Source organism: Phyllobates terribilis, unplaced genomic scaffold (assembly GCF_046119375.1).
Source record: "Phyllobates terribilis strain yellow unplaced genomic scaffold, ASM4611937v1 Scaffold_5__5_contigs__length_657084704, whole genome shotgun sequence".
NCBI classification, from domain to species: domain Eukaryota; kingdom Metazoa; phylum Chordata; class Amphibia; order Anura; family Dendrobatidae; genus Phyllobates; species Phyllobates terribilis.
The window spans coordinates 24706035-24730276 of record NW_027362765.1 but is presented as its reverse complement, the minus strand read 5'-3'; the positions used below and the strand labels follow the sequence as shown (position 1 = coordinate 24730276).

The 24242-nt window shown below is 41.6% G+C and overlaps 1 protein-coding gene and 1 pseudogene across 1 annotated transcript in view; both read right to left on the bottom strand.

The window, feature by feature from the left end:
* The window catches only part of LOC141271787 (uncharacterized), a 138822-nt gene that overhangs the window by 102155 nt on the left and 12425 nt on the right, over positions 1-24242 (bottom strand). The window lies entirely within an intron of this gene.
* Positions 19887-24242, bottom strand: part of LOC141271395 (uncharacterized) — a 58904-nt pseudogene continuing 54548 nt past the window's right edge.

Below are 24242 nucleotides of genomic sequence, written 5' to 3'. Positions count from 1 at the left end.
TTCAATCTGATCCATAACATTATCAGATCACGCCCCGATCTTCATCGGTAAACCAGGGGAGGAGTCCTGAGGAGATAATTTGCATATTCCCACTGCATTTTGGGGTAAGTGAAGAGTCTCCGCGAGCTCAAAGAACACTGGATTTTGGCTGTTGGAGCTGAAAAGAGGACATCGGTAAACCAGGGGAGGAGTCCTGAGGAGATAATTTGCATATTCCCACTGCATTTTGGGGTAAGTGAAGAGTCTCCGCGAGCTCAAAGAACACTGGATTTTGGCTGTTGGAGCTGAAAAGAGGACATCGCGCATTTTGAAGCTTTTTTTTTAAGCTTTTTTCACTGTTTTCAGAACATTAACAATAAGAACATGGAAGAGTCCAGGAGCCATTTGGTGAGCTGCATATCCTGCTACATGTTCACAGCCAAACTTCACATGCCAGAAATGCAAGCTTGTGTCCCTGTTGGAGGGAAAGTTGCGAAATCTAGAAGAGAGGTTAACTACCTTGAAAATCATTAAGGAAGGTGAAGAGTTCTTAGACAGAGCAGAATTATCTCTTCATGATTCAGAAAGAGAAGAAATTCGAACTGCACCTGACGAAACAGAGGAATGGAAGCATGTGACCCACCGAAGCAGGAGGATCGAGAGGCAGTCAGCACCCATACTGCTCAGGAACCAGTACCAGGCTCTCTCGCAGGAGCACCATGAAGAAATACAGCAAGATAAGACTTTGCCAGCAATGAATAACCTTGTAAGCCCTCAGAATCCTCCTGGATGGAGAAAGAAGAATGTTGTGAAGAAAAAACGGAGAGTGGTGGTCATGGGGGATTCCCTGTTAAGAGGAACAGAGGCCGCTATCTGCAGACCAGACATAACCTCAAGAGAAATGTGCTGTCTTCCAGGAGCAAAAATTAAAGATATGTCTGACAGGATATCAAGACTCTTCAGACCTACAGATCACTACCCATTCCTGCTAATACATGTGGGGACAAATGACACCGCAAGAAAGGACCTGGAAACCATCTGCAGTGACTTTGAAGACTTAGGCAAGAAAGTGAAAGAATTGGGAGCGCAGGTGGTCTTCTCATCCATCCTCCCAGTGGATGGCCATGGAACAATGAGGTGGAATAAGATTCTACAGGTGAACAACTGGCTACGTCGATGGTGCCGTCAACAAGGATTTGGATTTCTGGATCACGGAATGAATTACCTATACGATGGACTACTTGCTAGAGATGGGGTGCACCTTACGAAGACTGGAAAACATGTATTTGGAAGTCGCCTTGCTACACTCATCAGAAGAGCTTTAAACTAGAACAATGTGGGAAGGGAAGCAAAAGGCCAGAAAAAGCCATACAGCTGACAAATACTATTGAGATCTCTGCTACTGGAAGTGGAAAGGAAGAACAAAGACAAAACAATTTAAATAATAAAAATATGGGAGAAAGAGAAACCAATCACAAACTAAAATGTTTTTATACAAATGCACAAAGCATGGGCAACAAACAAGGAGAATTGGAACTACTAATGCAGGAAAAGGAATATGATGTCATTGGAATCACTGAAACTTGGTGGGACGATACACATGATTGGAATAAAAGGCTAAAAGGATACAACTTATTTGCAAGAAACAGACTTGATAAATGAGGAGGAGGTGTTGCATTGTATGTTAGAAAAGCGTATATCTGCACAGAGATTGAAGCTTCAGAGACTGGGAGTTCTGTGGAAACTGTTTGGGTGAGAATACAAGGAGAGAACAACGGAAAGGACACCATTGTAGGCATTTACTACAGGCCACCTGGGCAAGCTGAAGATATGGATGAACTCTTTATGTATCAAATGACCAAGTTCTCCAAAAAATATGACGTAGTGGTCATGGGAGATTTCAACTATCCAGACATTTGTTGGGAATCTCTCTCAAGTAAAACTAACAGGTCAAGCAAATTCTTATCCTCTCTTGCTGACAACTTTATCTTCCAAAAGGTAGGGGAGAAAACAAGGGGATCTGCTACTTTGGATCTAATCCTTATAAACAGGGAGGAAATGGTTGAGGAGGTAAAGGTGGCTGGGACCCTAGGAGGCAGCGATCATGCTATTATAGAATTTTGGATAACTAGAGGAGGAAGACATGTGAAGACTCAGACTTCAAGGTTAGATTTTAGAAAGGCAGATTTTAAGAGACTCAGAAAGAGAATAGGAGGGATCCAATGGCTGGATGTCCTTAAGGACAAAAATGTCCAGGAAGGATGGGAAATTTTTAAAAATGAGATTCTCAAAGCACAATCGTTAACAATCCCGAAAAGTAGGAAGAATGGGAAGCATTTAAGGAAACCAGGATGGATGAACACAGAACTTAAACACATGCTAAAAAGAAAGAAAGAAATGTTTATTAAATGGAAAGAGGGAGGCATATCTAAAGAAGATTATAATGCAGTCTGCAGATCCTGCAGGGCACGTATCAGGTTAGCTAAAGCTGACAATGAATTAAGGCTTGCAAGAGATGTCAAAAGCAATAAAAAAGGATTTTGGGGGTATGTCAAAAGTAAAAGAAAAGTCAAAGATGCTATAAGATTTTTACAGGATGAAAATGGAGAAATGGTAAGAGAGGATGTTGAGAAGGCCGAACTTTTTAATTCCTATTTTGCATCTGTTTTTTCTCAGAAAGAAAATGTAACATCAACTGATCTTCACTGTCCTTTTAAAGGAATAGAGGAATCCAAGTTATCTGTAAACAGAAAGATTGTGAGGGAATATTTAGCTAACATAAATGAGTTCAAGTCTCCAGGTCCAGATGAATTACACCCCAGAGTACTGAAGGAGATCGTAGAAGAAATTTTAGAACCACTCTCCATAATCTTTGAAAATTCTTGGAGAACAGGAGAAGTCCCAGAAGACTGGAGAAGAGCAAATGTTGTTCCTATCTTCAAAAAGGGGAAGAAGGTGGACCCAGGGAACTATAGGCCGGTGAGTCTGACTTCTATACCAGGAAAGATCTTTGAACAAATTATTAAACAACATGTATGTAAGTACATGGATAAGAATGAAGTGATTAGCCAGAGTCAGCATGGGTTTGTAACTAACAAGTCATGTCAGACTAACTTAATTTCCTTCTATGACAGAATCACTGACTGGGTGGATCAGGGAAATGCTGTAGATATAGTATATCTTGACTTCAGCAAAGCATTTGACAAAGTATCTCACACCATCCTTATTGAAAAAATGACCAAGTATGCAATGGACCAGGCAACTGTTAGGTGGATTCATAACTGGCTTAGTGATCGGACTCAAAGGGTGGTTGTAAATGGCTTCACATCCAGCTGGATGAATGTCTCAAGTGGGGTACCACAGGGCTCCGTCCTGGGACCTGTATTGTTCAACATCTTTATCAATGATTTAGATGAAGGAATTGAGGGTAAACTGATTAAATTTGCTGATGACACAAAGCTAGGAGGGATAGCTAATACTAGAGAAGAGAGAGAGAGGATTCAAAAAGACCTAAATAAACTGGAGCAGTGGGCAGCAACCAACAGAATGGTTTTTAACAGGGAAAAATGCAAAGTACTACATCTGGGCAATAAAAATGAAAAAAGCATATACAGAATGGGAGGAATAGAGCTAAGCAACAGTACATGTGAAAAAGACTTAGGTATACTAATAGATCATAGACTGAACATGAGTCAACAGTGTGATGCAGCAGCAAAAAAGGCAAATACAATTCTGGGATGTATTAACAGAAGCATACAGTCTAGATCACGTGAAGTCATTATCGGTCTTTACTCCTCTTTGGTCAGACCTCATCTGGAATACTGTGTACAGTTTTGGGAACCACATTTTAAAAAAGACATAGACAAACTGGAGCAAGTTCAGAGAAGAGCGACCAGAATGGTGACTGGTCTGCAAACCATGTCCTATGAGGAACGGTTGCAGGATTTGGGAATGTTTAGCTTGCAAAAAAGAAGACTGAGAGGAGACTTAATAGCTGTCTACAAATATGTCAAGGGCTGTCACATTGTAGAAGGATCATCTTTATTCTCATTTGCACAAGGAAAGACTAGAAGCAATGGGATGAAACTAAATGGGAGGAGACACAGATTAGATATTAGAAAAAACTTTTTGACAGTTAGGGTGATTAATGAGTGGAACAGGCTGCCACGAGAGGTGGTGAGTTCCCCTTCAATGGACGTCTTCAAACAGAGGCTGGACAGACATCTGTCTGAGATGATCTAGTGAATCCTGCTTTGAGCAGGGGGTTGGACCAGATGACCCAGGAGGTCCCTTCCAACTCTACCATTCTATGATTCTATGATTCTATGATTCTATGAATCCAGCGCCATCTTCCCTTGTATAGCGCAGCCCACGAAGCCCTAGGAGAGGGAGAGGCGCCATCATACTGGTGCTTCGGCTCCTGTTGTTGCTCCCTTCAGCTGAGGGCTCAGTTAACCCCCAAGCGCCTGGAAAGAATCTTGCTAAGACTTTGGCACCATTTCTTAATCACCTGAACCATAGGAACAGCTGAATCGATTATTCTTTATCCACTAACTACATGGTGGGGAAGTAGTCCACAGTGTCTGTGGCAACAATAAGATATAAATTCTGTTAGTACTTTTGTAAGTGCATATCTGTGTGATAGTGACAATCTGCTGGAGGGGAAGAGCCAAGACCCTCTTACTGTGCTTTGATCATATACAGGCACAGATTCCATTTCAGATTCTCTTATACACATCTTCTCTGACTACGTGTTGGGTCTCAACAATTTGTGGAGTGTGAGCTCCACCTGCTGGAAGAACTGGGTTACTACATTTCTACAATGCTGGGCTTTTAAACTTCATAATTATGCCCAAAACCGCATAAATATGCTGATATATTGACTTTTTTGATGTAACCAAGTGGTGTCTATAACCGCCCGTAATCAGCCGCTTTATAATGGTTCGCACAGATCAAAAAATACGAGCAAAAAGCCTTCAACGACAAACCTCTACAACTCTGTCTACCACACCTAAGGGAGACTTGGATAAATTCTTAAAAAAAAAATTGGGAATGTCGCAACTATCAGACAAACAGAAAGACCGTAATGAGGAGACTCCTGTGGCTAATGATCTCTCTGACGAAGGCCCAGGCGACTCAGACTGCGGGTCCACTTCAGAAGACTCGGCTCCTCTCTCCAGGTCTTATATGAAATCTTTGCTGGAATCTACTGTACAACCCTTGCTCAAGGAACTGGCTGAACTTAGATCTGATGTAAGACATATTGGGCATAGGGTTGAAATATTTGAGAACACACAGACGGACTTAATAGACGTCTCCAACACCCTTGGTGACCATATTCTTGTCCACCAGCGACACCTTAATTCTGTTTATCTGGCACTAGAGGACCAGGAGCAGGAGAAAAAACGTGCGCCTCTGAGGCATCCCCGAATCGTTTGCTCCAGAATCCCTTAAAAAGGTGTCAAAAGAAATATTCACGGCTATATTGGGCACTGAAAGGGCGGACGCTGTTATCATCGAGAGGGTTCATAGGGCTCTTAGGCCAAAGCCCAAACCTAATGAACGCCCAAGGGATATAATTTGTGGTCTCCTCAGCTATGTCGACACGGCGGCCATTTTGTCCGGAGCAAGGGAAAAATCTCCCCTGACGTATGGAGACGTCAACTTTCAAATTTTCTAGGATATCTCCCCAGCTACACTGGTCAAGAGAAAAATCATCAAACCATTGACAGATGCAGTATTAGGCCGAGGCCTACGATTTGTAGGGAGTATCACTAAAGAAGATCGCCAGATCATCATCCACACCCCGGAAGACCTGAAAGCAGCCTGGAAACCTTTACATATGGATCCCATAATCCATTCCCTCATGGATGCCACTTGATATCGGTTTACCCATTCGACGGCTTGATAAGCCCGACGACTGGTCGAATAAAAAAAAGTCGACATCATCTAAGGCCAAAAAGCAAGCGAATAGGCAGCAACACACATGAATATGACTATCACCTTTCTTTAATTGGACTTCGAGACTGATCGTCCATGCTGTCCTTTTCCACTCAGAGATTACTAGGTTATGGTGGAGATCTCTTGTATTTTTGCCTAGAACACCTGGAAGTTTGTGGACTTTGGCCCCCTCCAATTTTTTGGTGTGGTCCATAAAGGTGTAGGTCTGCACCTGTCACTGATTAATCCTTTCTGGTTTATAGCTGATAGCTAAATGTGTATAGGTCACTCTCTTGTTATATGAGAATATTACCTGATCTATTTTTGTACACCACTTGGTTGCTATGGAACTCATCTTCAACAATTGAACATCTGCGGAAGATGAGACTATCTCTGTTTTGAATTTGTTTCATTCCTACTACAGGTCTATTTTGCAGGTTGAGATCACCGATGATATATCTGAATATGGCTAGTGGCGCTGGGAAAGGCTCGCTCACTGTGGCGTCCCTCAACACAAAGGGACTGAATAGCCCCTCCAAACGTAGCCAGATCTTGTCCCTCTGAATAAAGCTTACTCCCAGGTAATTTTTTTTCCAGGAAACCCATTTTAAGAGGGGTAGATCTCCCAACATGCCCTTCTCCAAATACCCAATTTGGTTCCATAGCTGTCCAGGGTCGGCTTCTAAGGGGGTCAGTATAGCCTTAAACAGGGAGACTTCCTTTTACCTTAAAAGATAGCATCACGGACTCGGAGGACAGATACGTTTTTGTGAAGGGTTTTCTGTCTAATACCAATTACATTTGCGAACGTTTATGCTCCGAACCAGGGACAGGTGGAGTGGTTGTCAGATACTTTGGACGCGCTCTCACTGTTCATGGAAGGACTATTAATTTTGGGGGGAGACTTTAATTTGACGTTACAACCGGACCTGGACTCTTCCTCAGGGAAGTCTAAAATTTCTCATAAAGACCGGAGAAAATTGATTAATAAATTGCAAACTATCCACTTATTGGATCCCTGGAGATTGGCCCACCCCAATGAAAAGGATTATACGTTTTATTCCTCCCCTCATGACACGTACCACAGAATCGATTATTTATTAGTTCAATCCTCGGCCATTAAATTGATCACTTCTGCTTCAATCTGATCCATAACATTATCAGATCACGCCCCGATCTTCCTGTCGGTTAAAATGGATTCTTTATCGCGACTTCCTCCATCTTGGCGTTTGAATGAAACACTCTTAGGTAACGCTGATAATGTTTCCCAGATTGCCTTCTCATTGCAAAGGTTCTTTGGGGAGAATAAGGTCAATGGGAAAATAACCCCCATGGTGTGGGAAGCCCATAAAGCTGTCTTAAGGGGGGAACTCATTTCCATGGGTTCCTATATAAAAAAGAAAAGAGACAAAGAAATTTTCTCTCTTTTGCATCAAATTAATGTTATGGAGCGTTTACATAAACAAAAAAAAAATGGACAGCATCCTAGCAGAGTTGAGGGATTTGAGAGAAAAATTAAAGGACGTACTCAATGTGCGCTCAGCTAAAATGTATGCGCGTTGCAAGCAAAAAATATATGTACACGGTAACAGAGGTAGCAAACTTACTTCCAGAATGTTAAAGACACAGAGAGACAAGTGCTTCATCAGGCAGATTCGATCTGAGGGGGGGGGGGGGGGGTAGTTTCGGAGTCAGAAGGGGTAGCAGAGGCCTTTTGCACATATTATCACTCCCTGTATAATTTAAACCCCCATGATTCCATGTCCGATCCTCCTTCAGCACTCCACTGCATACATGATTTTCTCTCTACTCTTGCGCTTCGGGTCATTCTATTCTACTTGCCCCAATTTCCGCCCGTGAGGTTGAGGATGCTCTTGCCTCTACTCCTAGTGGAAAGACCCCTGGTCCGGACGGCTTCCCCATCATATATTACAAGACGTTTGCGGAGGTATTCGTTCCTCATCTGGTTGAATTATTTAACCTCTTCCTCTCAGGTTCGGTACCCCCACCACAGGCCCTGGAGGCACATATTACTGTGCTCCCTAAGGAGGGAAAAGACGGCACCTTATGTAGCAGCTATCGTCCTATTTCCTTGCTGAATGCGGACCTCAAACTATGGGCAAAATTTTTAGCTAATACACTTAGTGTTGGCAGACCTAGTTCACCCTGATCAGGCTGGATTTGTTCGTGGAAGAGAAGGAAAGGACAATACCATTAAAGTCTTACAGGCGATTTCTTATGCCAAATACAACCGTCAGCCGCTTATATTACTCTCCACGGATGCTGAAAAGGCATTCGATCGTATCAGTTGGCGTTTTATGGCGTGTGTTCTTCAGAGGTTCGCCTTTCCTCCTCCTTTCATAGACGCAATCTTGTCACTGTATACTTTCCCTACGGCTAGGGTCAGGGTGAATGGGATTTTATCTGCGCCTTTTAATATCAATAATGGCACCAGGCAGGGTTGCCCTCTCTCTCCTTCTTTATTTGTTCTAGTGATGGAATCTCTTATCCAAGCAATCAGACAACAGCCTGAGATTGAGGGGTTGAAGATCAACCATTTAGAGTTGAAGGCGACTGCCTTTGCGGATGACCTCTTGCTCCTTTTGTCCAACCCAAAAAGAGCAGTCCCAAAGATTTTGGAGCTTTTCTCCTTATTTGGAGAACTCTCCAACTTTAAGATTAACCTGGATAAATCGGAAGCACTGAATATATCGGCAGCCGAAAAGGATGTACAAATCTTGAAGGGCCTTGCCCCCTTTAAATGGCAACAGCACAAACTTAAATATCTTGGGATATATATAACGAATGATGCCAGTACACTTTTCCAACATAATTTCTCCCCTCTGATAGGACAAACTGAAACTCTCCTACACTCCTATAATACTCCTCTCCTGTCCTGGCTCGGTAGAGTTAACGTGTTTAAGTCTTATGTTTTCCCCAAGATTTTTTATGTGATGAATATGATCCCTATTCAACTCCCTGTTTCTTTCATACGCTCTCTCAACCAATTAATAGCCAAATTTGTTTGGAAATCTAAAAAAGCCAGATTACCTTTGAAACTCCTGATGCGTTCAAAATGCGGGGGAGGCGTGGGTTTACCTAATTTAGCTTTTTATCATCAGGCAATTCTCCTGGCAAACTGGCTAAAATTAATAAGATGGGTGGAAAAAAGTCATGACTCGCATATTGAAATGCAACTTTTGGGAAAACATCCTTTGAAATATTTATGGACAGACTGCCCCCTCCCTTGAGAGGGATTGGGAGATATTCTCCTAGCCACTCTACAAAACAGATGCGCACTGATTCCAATCCAAGCACCAACTTGTAATTTTCTAGACAAAATACCAATAGGACTTCTCCCTTACCTTTTCTCTCTGGATTTTACAGATCCTTACGATTTGTGGTCCTCCCTACCACATAAACCCATTTCACATCTGCTTCAGGGGAAAATTCCGTGTGTTAACGGTTGGCCATTGGCGGCGAGGAAATGCCCTCTCAATTTTCTACAACACTTACATACTGCCCACTATATGAACTTGATCACAAAATTATCTCAACCCCACACCAAATGGCTCTGGCTTGAGGTTCTAACAAAAGTCAATCATCTTGTACCAAAAATTGTTTCTAAACTTTACTCTAATCTCACGAACATGACAGACAATGCCCCACCGATATTCTTACACTCTTGGGAATCTGAACTGAATATCCAACTCTCCCCAAAAGATAAACAAATGATATGCCTCAATTCACATGGATTTTCACGATGTGTGGTGTCCCAGGAAATGGCGTACAAATTGCTCTCGCGATGGTACTACACACCAGATAAACTTTTTCATTTGGGACTAAGTAGCTCTCCTCAATGCTGTAGGTGTGAGGGGTCACGAGGCACTTTGCCCATGTCTTCTGGTTCTGTCCGGTCCTTCGACAATTTTGGTCTGAAGTTATGGGGGTTATGCGGTTTCTCAAACTACTTGTTGCGGATTTGACGGCAGTAGAAGTGCTTTTGTCCCTTCCCACAAACAACTTCCACCCTAAAAAGCATGAGTTGGCCCCACTGATGTTAGGTGCTGCGAAACAACTGATAGCCTGTAAGTGGAAGCAGCAAACCCCACCAACTTTAGATGAATGGAAATGTAAAATGAGAGACCTATTTAGGCTGGAGGAACTGATGAGTTGGGATTCCCGGACGCATGAGAAGTTTAAAAAGATCTGGGCCCCGTGGCTACAATATATGGGGGACACCGCCTCTTAGTCCATGAGTGTATGAGGGGTGCCACAGTGGTCAGTTGAGTATCAAATCACTGTTAGGTGTTGTGTATAATATCACTAATCCTTCACATATATTGCCAAATTTTGCTGGGAAACATGGGAGTATGCTGCCCTTTGGGCTTTGGTCTAATGGGGGATGGGAATTGCAGATTTTTCTAATGTATACTTAACATCGGTTTATCTTAAGAATTACTTAATCTCTGGGAAAGAGCTTTGTCTTATTGGTAATCTCCTGTAATTGGGAATGTTTTGAACTGTTTTGATTAATACTATTTCTCTGCTTGTTAAGAGAAAATTGTTAAATACTGTATTTACTGTTTTAAGACTATGTAACGCAGTGATTTTGTCTTCTTTACTATCAGCACCGATATGTGTCTCTGTGTTGCTTAGTATTTCTTCTTTACTGCAAAATTAAAATAAAGAATTGGAAAAAAAAAAAAAGTCTTTTGAGGAAGGAAAAAAGGTAAGAAATATGTCTGTAGTTACCAGTGCCCAACAAGAACTTGCACACATTAGTTCTTTGAAAGAAAAATGTTCAACTATTACATGATCCACGTTCCATACTGCAAATACTTGAGATAATTGTGGTCTTGACTCCATTGTGGTGGAGTCGGTATAAAATGGACCGACTCAGACTCCTAAAATATATAATAAATCCGGTACAGTATGTAAAGATATAAATTCGCGCTAATGGTAGTGAGATTGGAGAAAGAAGGGGAAAGATGCTTGGTTAAAAGAATTAGACTTTTATTGAGATACACAGGCGATATAAAATTGCGTGTAAAATAAGGGAATAGTTTAAAAATTGGTGTTAAGTATCACCAAGCTCAATATTGGTGTTAAGTATCACCAAGCTAAATACACACAATGGATAAAAAGGTATTAATAAATAATAAATAAAAAATAAGTAAATGGATAGTTGGATAGTGTCTTGCTTCTCAGGTTGTCAAGGTGCTCAATATGAGTGGTTGATTTTAGGAGACAGAGGTTCATAGATCCGCTATACTTGATTGGTGGCTCCTTGTGGTAGGCGGAGTGAGGTTAAAGGTAGTGGTACCTGGGATGAAGACAAGCTGGTTAGGTTTTTTTTTTTGGGAGGTGGGTGAGTGGGTGACCAGTGGTCAGTGATATACCAATGGAGTTACCTGCTATTGATAAGGCTATCAGCAGGCTGTAGGTCCAGTGGTGATGTCGTCCTTGCAGTAGGTAGACGCTCATCTTTGGTGGTATCTACGGGAAAAGGTAATTAAGGTTGTGGGATTGAGTGTTCAGTGTTAAGATGATCAAACACTGATCGTCCATGCTGTCCTTTTCCACTCAGAGATTACTAGGTTATGGTGGAGATCTCTTGTATTTTTGCCTAGAACACCTGGAAGTTTGTGGACTTTGGCCCCCTCCAATTTTTTGGTGTGGTCCATAAAGGTGTAGGTCTGCACCTGTCACTGATTAATCCTTTCTGGTTTATAGCTGATAGCTAAATGTGTATAGGTCACTCTCTTGTTATATGAGAATATTACCTGATCTATTTTTGTACACCACTTGGTTGCTATGGAACTCATCTTCAACAATTGAACATCTGCGGAAGATGAGACTATCTCTGTTTTGAATTTGTTTCATTCCTACTACAGGTCTATTTTGCAGGTTGAGATCACCGATGATATATCTGAATATGGCTAGTGGCGCTGGGAAAGGCTCGCTCACTGTGGCGTCCCTCAACACAAAGGGACTGAATAGCCCCTCCAAACGTAGCCAGATCTTGTCCCTCTGAATAAAGCTTACTCCCAGGTAATTTTTTTTCCAGGAAACCCATTTTAAGAGGGGTAGATCTCCCAACATGCCCTTCTCCAAATACCCAATTTGGTTCCATAGCTGTCCAGGGTCGGCTTCTAAGGGGGTCAGTATAGCCTTAAACAGGGAGACTTCCTTTTACCTTAAAAGATAGCATCACGGACTCGGAGGACAGATACGTTTTTGTGAAGGGTTTTCTGTCTAATACCAATTACATTTGCGAACGTTTATGCTCCGAACCAGGGACAGGTGGAGTGGTTGTCAGATACTTTGGACGCGCTCTCACTGTTCATGGAAGGACTATTAATTTTGGGGGGAGACTTTAATTTGACGTTACAACCGGACCTGGACTCTTCCTCAGGGAAGTCTAAAATTTCTCATAAAGACCGGAGAAAATTGATTAATAAATTGCAAACTATCCACTTATTGGATCCCTGGAGATTGGCCCACCCCAATGAAAAGGATTATACGTTTTATTCCTCCCCTCATGACACGTACCACAGAATCGATTATTTATTAGTTCAATCCTCGGCCATTAAATTGATCACTTCTGCTTCAATCTGATCCATAACATTATCAGATCACGCCCCGATCTTCCTGTCGGTTAAAATGGATTCTTTATCGCGACTTCCTCCATCTTGGCGTTTGAATGAAACACTCTTAGGTAACGCTGATAATGTTTCCCAGATTGCCTTCTCATTGCAAAGGTTCTTTGGGGAGAATAAGGTCAATGGGAAAATAACCCCCATGGTGTGGGAAGCCCATAAAGCTGTCTTAAGGGGGGAACTCATTTCCATGGGTTCCTATATAAAAAAGAAAAGAGACAAAGAAATTTTCTCTCTTTTGCATCAAATTAATGTTATGGAGCGTTTACATAAACAAAAAAAAAATGGACAGCATCCTAGCAGAGTTGAGGGATTTGAGAGAAAAATTAAAGGACGTACTCAATGTGCGCTCAGCCAAAATGTATGCGCGTTGCAAGCAAAAAATATATGTACACGGTAACAGAGGTAGCAAACTTACTTCCAGAATGTTAAAGACACAGAGAGACAAGTGCTTCATCAGGCAGATTCGATCTGAGGGGGGGGGGGGGGTAGTTTCGGAGTCAGAAGGGGTAGCAGAGGCCTTTTGCACATATTATCACTCCCTGTATAATTTAAACCCCCATGATTCCATGTCCGATCCTCCTTCAGCACTCCACTGCATACATGATTTTCTCTCTACTCTTGCGCTTCGGGTCATTCTATTCTACTTGCCCCAATTTCCGCCCGTGAGGTTGAGGATGCTCTTGCCTCTACTCCTAGTGGAAAGACCCCTGGTCCGGACGGCTTCCCCATCATATATTACAAGACGTTTGCGGAGGTATTCGTTCCTCATCTGGTTGAATTATTTAACCTCTTCCTCTCAGGTTCGGTACCCCCACCACAGGCCCTGGAGGCACATATTACTGTGCTCCCTAAGGAGGGAAAAGACGGCACCTTATGTAGCAGCTATCGTCCTATTTCCTTGCTGAATGCGGACCTCAAACTATGGGCAAAATTTTTAGCTAATACACTTAGTGTTGGCAGACCTAGTTCACCCTGATCAGGCTGGATTTGTTCGTGGAAGAGAAGGAAAGGACAATACCATTAAAGTCTTACAGGCGATTTCTTATGCCAAATACAACCGTCAGCCGCTTATATTACTCTCCACGGATGCTGAAAAGGCATTCGATCGTATCAGTTGGCGTTTTATGGCGTGTGTTCTTCAGAGGTTCGCCTTTCCTCCTCCTTTCATAGACGCAATCTTGTCACTGTATACTTTCCCTACGGCTAGGGTCAGGGTGAATGGGATTTTATCTGCGCCTTTTAATATCAATAATGGCACCAGGCAGGGTTGCCCTCTCTCTCCTTCTTTATTTGTTCTAGTGATGGAATCTCTTATCCAAGCAATCAGACAACAGCCTGAGATTGAGGGGTTGAAGATCAACCATTTAGAGTTGAAGGCGACTGCCTTTGCGGATGACCTCTTGCTCCTTTTGTCCAACCCAAAAAGAGCAGTCCCAAAGATTTTGGAGCTTTTCTCCTTATTTGGAGAACTCTCCAACTTTAAGATTAACCTGGATAAATCGGAAGCACTGAATATATCGGCAGCCGAAAAGGATGTACAAATCTTGAAGGGCCTTGCCCCCTTTAAATGGCAACAGCACAAACTTAAATATCTTGGGATATATATAACGAATGATGCCAGTACACTTTTCCAACATAATTTCTCCCCTCTGATAGGACAAACTGAAACTCTCCTACACTCCTATAATACTCCTCTCCTGTCCTGGCTCGGTAGAGTTAACGTGTTTAAGTCTTATGTTTTCCCCAAGATTTTTTATGTGATGAATATGATCCCTATTCAACTCCCTGTTTCTTTCATACGCTCTCTCAACCAATTAATAGCCAAATTTGTTTGGAAATCTAAAAAAGCCAGATTACCTTTGAAACTCCTGATGCGTTCAAAATGCGGGGGAGGCGTGGGTTTACCTAATTTAGCTTTTTATCATCAGGCAATTCTCCTGGCAAACTGGCTAAAATTAATAAGATGGGTGGAAAAAAGTCATGACTCGCATATTGAAATGCAACTTTTGGGAAAACATCCTTTGAAATATTTATGGACAGACTGCCCCCTCCCTTGAGAGGGATTGGGAGATATTCTCCTAGCCACTCTACAAAACAGATGCGCACTGATTCCAATCCAAGCACCAACTTGTAATTTTCTAGACAAAATACCAATAGGACTTCTCCCTTACCTTTTCTCTCTGGATTTTACAGATCCTTACGATTTGTGGTCCTCCCTACCACATAAACCCATTTCACATCTGCTTCAGGGGAAAATTCCGTGTGTTAACGGTTGGCCATTGGCGGCGAGGAAATGCCCTCTCAATTTTCTACAACACTTACATACTGCCCACTATATGAACTTGATCACAAAATTATCTCAACCCCACACCAAATGGCTCTGGCTTGAGGTTCTAACAAAAGTCAATCATCTTGTACCAAAAATTGTTTCTAAACTTTACTCTAATCTCACGAACATGACAGACAATGCCCCACCGATATTCTTACACTCTTGGGAATCTGAACTGAATATCCAACTCTCCCCAAAAGATAAACAAATGATATGCCTCAATTCACATGGATTTTCACGATGTGTGGTGTCCCAGGAAATGGCGTACAAATTGCTCTCGCGATGGTACTACACACCAGATAAACTTTTTCATTTGGGACTAAGTAGCTCTCCTCAATGCTGTAGGTGTGAGGGGTCACGAGGCACTTTGCCCATGTCTTCTGGTTCTGTCCGGTCCTTCGACAATTTTGGTCTGAAGTTATGGGGGTTATGCGGTTTCTCAAACTACTTGTTGCGGATTTGACGGCAGTAGAAGTGCTTTTGTCCCTTCCCACAAACAACTTCCACCCTAAAAAGCATGAGTTGGCCCCACTGATGTTAGGTGCTGCGAAACAACTGATAGCCTGTAAGTGGAAGCAGCAAACCCCACCAACTTTAGATGAATGGAAATGTAAAATGAGAGACCTATTTAGGCTGGAGGAACTGATGAGTTGGGATTCCCGGACGCATGAGAAGTTTAAAAAGATCTGGGCCCCGTGGCTACAATATATGGGGGACACCGCCTCTTAGTCCATGAGTGTATGAGGGGTGCCACAGTGGTCAGTTGAGTATCAAATCACTGTTAGGTGTTGTGTATAATATCACTAATCCTTCACATATATTGCCAAATTTTGCTGGGAAACATGGGAGTATGCTGCCCTTTGGGCTTTGGTCTAATGGGGGATGGGAATTGCAGATTTTTCTAATGTATACTTAACATCGGTTTATCTTAAGAATTACTTAATCTCTGGGAAAGAGCTTTGTCTTATTGGTAATCTCCTGTAATTGGGAATGTTTTGAACTGTTTTGATTAATACTATTTCTCTGCTTGTTAAGAGAAAATTGTTAAATACTGTATTTACTGTTTTAAGACTATGTAACGCAGTGATTTTGTCTTCTTTACTATCAGCACCGATATGTGTCTCTGTGTTGCTTAGTATTTCTTCTTTACTGCAAAATTAAAATAAAGAATTGGAAAAAAAAAAAAAGTCTTTTGAGGAAGGAAAAAAGGTAAGAAATATGTCTGTAGTTACCAGTGCCCAACAAGAACTTGCACACATTAGTTCTTTGAAAGAAAAATGTTCAACTATTACATGATCCACGTTCCATACTGCAAATACTTGAGATAATTGTGGTCTTGACTCCATTGTGGTGGAGTCGGTATAAAATGGACCGACTCAGACTCCTAAAATATATAATAAATCCGGTACAGTATGTAAAGATATAAATTCGCGCTAATGGTAGTGAGATTGGAGAAAGAAGGGGAAAGATGCTTGGTTAAAAGAATTAGACTTTTATTGAGATACACAGGCGATATAAAATTGCGTGTAAAATAAGGGAATAGTTTAAAAATTGGTGTTAAGTATCACCAAGCTCAATATTGGTGTTAAGTATCACCAAGCTAAATACACACAATGGATAAAAAGGTATTAATAAATAATAAATAAAAAATAAGTAAATGGATAGTTGGATAGTGTCTTGCTTCTCAGGTTGTCAAGGTGCTCAATATGAGTGGTTGATTTTAGGAGACAGAGGTTCATAGATCCGCTATACTTGATTGGTGGCTCCTTGTGGTAGGCGGAGTGAGGTTAAAGGTAGTGGTACCTGGGATGAAGACAAGCTGGTTAGGTTTTTTTTTTTGGGAGGTGGGTGAGTGGGTGACCAGTGGTCAGTGATATACCAATGGAGTTACCTGCTATTGATAAGGCTATCAGCAGGCTGTAGGTCCAGTGGTGATGTCGTCCTTGCAGTAGGTAGACGCTCATCTTTGGTGGTATCTACGGGAAAAGGTAATTAAGGTTGTGGGATTGAGTGTTCAGTGTTAAGATGTTGGCCGAACTGTATATTGGTTTGGGACTTACCTGTAGGTAGCCAAATATCCTCCATCGCTCCTACAACTGGGCATTATCCCACTTGTCTCTCCTAGACTAATCTCTGTAAAGAGCCATACAGGACCACAGTCCAAGCAAGACACCGTCTACATCATCCACCACCTGCTGATTGCCACACCAATAGCAGGTAAGTCGCAAACCAATATACAGTTCGGCCAACATCTTAACACCGAACACTCAATCCCACAACCTTAATTACCTTTTCCCGTAGATACCACCAAAGGTGAGCGTCTACCTACTGCAAGGACGACATCACCACTGGACCTACAGCCTGCTGATTGCCTTATCAATAGCAGGTAACTTCATTGGTATATCACTGACCACTGGTCACCCACTCACCCACCCCAAAAAAAAAAAAACCTAACCAGCTTGTCTTCATCCCAGGTACCACTACCTTTAACCTCACTCCGCCTACCGCAAGGAGCCACCAATCAAGTATAGCGGATCTACGAACCTCTGTCTCCTAAAATCAACCACTCATATTGAGCACCTTGACAACCTGAGAAGCAAGACACTATCCAACTATCCATTTACTTATTTTTATTTATTATTTATTAATACCTTTTTATCCATTGTGTGTATTTAGCTTGGTGATACTTAACACCAATATTGAGCTTGGTGATACTTAACACCAATTTTTAAACTATTCCCTTATTTTACATGCAATTTTATATCGCCTGTGTATCTCAATAAAAGTCTAATTCTTTTAACCAAGCATCTCTCCCCTTCTTTCTCCAATCTCACTACCATTAGCGCGAATTTATATCTTTACATTTTTACCTTGACTTAGTTCAAACTCGGACATTCGTGGTTCCTTGTCCACAAATTCGCTGCCATTGCTAGTGACTAGCTTTACAGCGCCTCCTACACCCAATACTAGTAAAATCCAGTACAGTAGTTCAATGCAGTTTGTGGGGAATATTTTTTCGTAAGAATTTGGGAAAGTTATGAAATGTCCTATAAATGTCTGTCCTATTCCTGATCTAAGGGTCTAGACTTTCATCTGAGATGAATCTGTGCTGCAGTTTATGTACATGGTAAGTAGTGAAGCTCCTCCTCTACATATAAGGGGAAACAAAAACAAACACATTGGAAAGGAAAGCCTGCACTCATCTCAGAACTTCTGGAGTGAACAGGAAAGCAGGATTAAGGTAAGTACTTATTAACGCATATCTAAACTTTTAATAAACTGTGCATAAATCAATAGTCCAGTATATGTTCTTTCTGTATGCTTGATGTTTTAGTTTGTTTTTCCTCTTATCTCATAAATATATTTTATGTTCTATCAAAATGGCTTGATTATTGTATCATAATAACAATTAAAAGTCTGATGTTACCATTTTACTACAGTAAATTTATCACTTAAACTTAAACATGAGCCATGTATGAGGGAGTCGAAGTCGGTGTCATGGAAATTGTGGAGTCGGAGGTTTGGCTTACCGACTCCACAGCCCTGGTCTTGCCTAAGCCTCGGAAAGATGATGCTTTGCCAGATTCATACAAACCTATCTCTTTTCACAGCTGATGTCAAAATATTGGTAAAAGTAATGGACAATAGTGTGAATACAGTTAACCTTAAGCCTTCCGTTCTCATTAGAGAACTGTGGATGTAAATAAATAACACTCAGCAGGTTTGGTTGGAGACCCACAAGTTTTTTTATTAGGTATGTGAAAGTATGTAGAAGAACTGACACTGGACACACATGGTAAAACTGCGATACAATGTTATTTGTTTCTTACGCATAGATAATATTTAGATGGATTCAGACGAACCCTCCTACAAAACGTGATTAACAAATCATTACTACAGGACTGTACGAGAAAGTGATTTATTCTACACGAAACGCTAGAGTCAAAACTGAGAGAATCCGGGAACCGTGGCTGGATACTTTGGGCATGGCCTCCAGTGTGTTAGAACAAGACAGGGTGTGTGTGGCAGTAATAAGAATATTGGATCCAGGTTATATAATGAGGAAACAAGAAGGGTCAACCTCTGTTCCAGAAAAAAGTAAATCGGGGGAAGAAGTATCACCAATAAATAAAGAACAATTGTCTAGAATACTAAGTTTACTTTCTAAAAATCTAGGGTTTAGATTTTCATAATTTTTCATTATACATAGAATTTCTTTAACATCAGAGACATTGTCAAAGATAGGACATTTAGTGCCCCTTTTGTTATCTAAGTGTCAGATTATGTTAGGGGACATTTAATGGGGGAAATAAATTTATGGTTATTTTTTAAAGTGCAAATTTTTGGGGGTCTTATTATAAATACTTATATTATTGGGTTTAAGGAGACAGCCTATTGAAATATTTTTATGAGTATAGAGGAACAGAGAAGGGAATCAGTTCTCAATAGCCTTACAGAGGTTGTCCAGTACTATTAACAATAACCCCATTGATTTAAATTGTGTAAACAAGTCTTTGTGTAATTACCTTGCGTGGTCTTTATTGCCTGTAAGCAGCGCTATCTCTGGCCGCTCACCAAGCTTCACGTTACCCCGGCTGCAGCCGGCTCCGACATCAGAGTCAAGTCCCGGCGGCAGCCGGGGCTGATCCAGTGACTGATCGATGGGCTGTGGGCAAGGCTTCACTGCACGTCACAGCCCAGCATCCACCGCGCTCTTTCCCAACGAAAGCAGAGGAGAGAGAAAGCGCACAGTGGATGCTGGGCTGTGACAAGCAGTGAAACCTTGCCCATAGCCCATCAATCAGGGGGAGTGCATCACTGGGTCACCCCCGGGTGCAGCCAGAACTTGACATGACATCAGCAGATATCGTTGCTGGCTACAGCTGGGGTCACATGATGCCTGGTGAGCGGCCAGCGATAGCGCCACTCACAGGGAATAAAGACCACGCAAGGTAATTACAAAAAGACTTGTTTACACAATTTAAATTGGTGGGGGCATTGTTTATAGTATTGGACAACCTCTTTAAGTGACTTTACTTTGACTGCCACTGTTATGTGTTTTCTTTTACAGTTTGTCAAAATTCATGGTTTCATCCCGTGAGTTTTTCTTAGTGTATGATTTTCAAGTAAAACTTTTCTCAGCTTCTAGGTATAATAATGGTTTCTCCTCTGTGTGAGTTTTATGATGGACAACTAAAAGTGATTTCCGATCAAAGCATTTCCCACATTTTGAACACGAGTATGGTTTCTCTCCTTTGTGAGTTCTCTGGTGTTTAACAAGACTTGAATTCTCTGCAAAACATTTTCCACATTCCAAACATGAAAATGGCTTCTCCCCTGTGTGAGTTCTCTCGTGACTAACAAGATGTGATTTACAGACAAAATGTTTTCCACATTCTGAACATGAAAATAGCTTCTCCCCTGTGTGAATTCTTTGGTGTTTAACAAGATTTGATATATTTGTAAAATATTTTCCACATTCTGAACAAGATAAAGGCTTCTCCCCTGTGTGAGTTTTCTGGTGTGTAACAAGATGTGGTTTATAGTTAAAATGTTTCCCGCATTCTGAACATGAATATGGCTTCTCCCCTGTGTGAGATCTCTGGTGACTAACAAGATATGATCTACGGGTAAAATGTTTCCCACATTCTGAACAAGAATATGGCTTCTCCCCTGTGTGAGATCTCTGGTGACTAACAAGATGTGATTTACTGGTAAAATGTTTCTCACATTCTGAACATGGAAATGGCTTCTCTCCTGTGTGAGTTCTCTGGTGTCTTAAAAAATGTGTTTTATCAGCGAAACATTTCCCACATTCTGAACATAAAAAAGGTGTCTTCCCAGTGTGTAATGCCTGGTGAATAACAAGACATGATTTATAAGCAAAACATTCCCCACATTCGGAACATGAAAATGGCTTCTCCCCTGTGTGGGTTCTCTGGTGTCTAATGAGGGTTTTTTTTTCTGTAAAACATTTCCCACATTCTGAACATGAATATGGCTTTTCCCCTGTGTGTATTCTCTGATGTATATTGAGAGATGATTTATCTACGAAACATTTCCCACATTCTGAACATGAATATGGCTTCTCTCCAGTGTGAGTTCTCTGGTGTTTAGCAAGACTTGATTTATTTGAGAGACATTTACCACATACTGAACATACATTTGTCTTCTCCTCTGTATGAACACTCTCATGTATAACAAGCTCTGATCTCTGATCAAAATATTTCCCAAACTCTGAAGAAAATGTTTTCTCCTCTGTGTCGATTTTTTCATGTGTAACAAAAGAGGTTTTCAGAGAAACGCATGTTCCATATTCTGAAATTGAAAATGGCTTCTTTGCTGTAAGAGCAGATTGATTTTTAACATCTCTTCTGTGACTCTTATTTTTCTTAATAGTCTGAGATGAATCAGAAAACAGGCCCTGTTTAAAAGGTTCAGACGACAGATCTTTGCTGTGATGGAATGATGGTAACTCTGGAATAATACCATAAACGTCAGTTATATCTTGTGCGATAGCAAGATCTTCCGATTTAAAAACTGAAGCAGTCAGTTTTTCCTCTGATCTCCAGGTATGGTCATCTGCCAAAAATAAAGATTATTTTTGAATAAAATATCCATAAAAATTATATTTTTATAACATTTCTAAAATATCCATAGCAATTGCATGCTATGTAGCAAAATTCAATTATTTGCTAAGGTAAAAACAGTTCACAGTCCAATAGTAGACCTCAGAGCAAGAACCAGTAGGGTGTTGTTTTTTTTTTTTTAATCAGATAAATTTTTATTAACGAACTTCAAACAAAGAAACAGATTCCAGACATTACAATATCCAACAAGGTCACATATTTTCAATTACAGCGCATCCCCTCCCTCCCCTCCCTTATAAAAACATCAACAACAAATACTCAGAAGTACATCCTCCTTTCGAGATCATTGTCTCTCCACCCACGGTGTCCACAATGCATTGAACTTTTTTTCACTTTTTCTTTTGGCATAAATACCTTTTTTCCATATTTACAATAAAGTCTGATTGTCTAAAAAATTCTTGTATCGTCGGCAGTTCTTCATTTATCCAATGCCCGGCTACTAATTTACGTGCAATGTATAACAACTTAGCTATCGCCAATTTGAACTGATTTTGAATCTGGATCTCTTCCACATAACCTAAAATACAGACCACAGGATCCCTCTCAATTCTGCAGTCATAGACTCCCTCTATAGTGTTAATAACCACTGTCCAGTAGGAGTCCAGTCTGGAGCACTGCCACAACATATGAAAGATCCCGGCCCCATCAGCCTGACAAAAAGGGCATCCAGAAGTCTGTCTCAGTCCTGCCCTATATACTCTATGGAGCACATATATTTGTGAGAGTCTACCTGGCTCACTCAGTGACAATTGGGGTATGTATTCCATAATCGCCTCCCACTTATCCTCTTCTATCGGTCCCAAATCGTCTTCCCACTTTTCTTTAGCCTTAATCGGGCAATTGATTAAAAAGGTGTGCATTAAGTCCTTATAAATACCTGACATAACTCCTTTTGTTCCCCCATCACTACACACATCTACAGATCTCAGATATTCCTCCTCTAGTTTCTCAAAAGTCACTAGTCCTTGCAAGTCCTATAATTGTGCCATGTATTGAATTCCTTTCCTCGTCCAGTTTTTAAATTCCCCCATTTTGTCAAACTCCGGCTGTTTTCCATTTTGCCATATAGGGGAATAATTAGTCAGGGCCTCCACTCCCCTAATCCTTTTAATCTCCTCCCATACCTTGTGTATCAGGGCCAGAGTGGGGCATGACAGTCCCAGTTTCCTAAAACTACCTTCCTCCAGTCGTTGAACCAATGAATCTCTCCCCAGTACCCGAGTCAATATCCACTACACCTAACCCGTGTCCTCTGTCTCTCCATCCCTTCAGCTGTTGACCCTGAGCTGCTAGATAGTAAATCCACGGGCTCGGGAGTGCCAGCCCCCCATCATCTTTGGGCCTCAGTAATATTTCCAATCTAACCCTAGGTGGTTTTTTCCCTCATACAAAATCCCTAAATATAGAATTAATTGTACGGAACTACCGTTTAGGTAAATGGGGGCATTTTGCAGCACGTACAGCACCTGGCGCATCAGCACCATTTTAATCAGATTTGTCCTTCCCACCACTGATAGATGTAATCTACACCATGCCCCCACTTTGCTTCTGAACTTACCCAGTAGTGGGATCAGATTCAGGTCTATATAGCTCGAGAGCAGGAGCGATACCTGAATGCCCAGGTACTTGAACTGCCGCACAACCGCCAACCTACTATCACCCCCCTCTATCCTAAGGTCTTCACCACTATCGTCCACAGCTAGAATGTTGGATTTCTCCCAATTAATTTCCAGGACTGACATACCCCAAATCTCCCAAGGATGCTCATCACACCCCGCAAGGACTCATCAGGGTCTTCCAGGAAAAGCAGCATATCATCTGCGTATAAAGCTATTTTTTCCTCTATAGATCCATATTTATACCCCTTGACCGAGGCTGCCTTTCTAATTGTCTGCGCCAAGGGCTCCACTGCCAATGCAAAAAGCAGCGGAGACAGCGGACACCCCTGTCTGGTCCCCCTATGAAGAGCGAATTGTCTGGATGTCTGCCCATTAATACTGACACTAGCAGCTGGGGATGTGTACAACAGCCGCATCCACGATATGAAGGTTGGTCCAAATTCCAAGCACTCCAACATCTTCCAAAGATAGCTCCATTCGACGCTGGCAAATGCTTTACGAGCATCCAACGACACTACCCCCCTACGACCCCCGTTATTCAACGGCAGCTGCAGATTAAGGAAGAGTCTATGTATGTTTATTGCTGTAGACCTATCCGGTATAAATCCGGATTGATCGGGGTGGATAAGATCTTGCACCACACTCACCAATCAGTTGGCGATAATTTTGGCCAGAATTTTTACATCCACCGTCAGCAACGAAATGGGCCTGTAGGACTCTGCCAACTTCGGGTCTCTACCTTCCTTAAGGATGACCACTACCACAGCCTCCCTCATGGACAACGGCAGTGCACCACATTCCAAAGCCTCCTCGAAGACCGCCTTTAGTCTAGGTGCTACCATCTTAACCAACTGTTTATAGATCTCACCCGGGAGTCCTATTATTTGTCAGACATTATAGCTGTTTCAACCTCCTCCTGTGTTACAGGCTCTTCCAGTCTCCTCCTGTCATTCTCTGCAATCCTAGGGAGTCCGTAGCCCCAAGAAACCCTTCCATCTCTGCTGATGAGTCTCCTGATTCAGAAGAATATAGCTGCTCATAAAACCTTCTAAAATCTTCC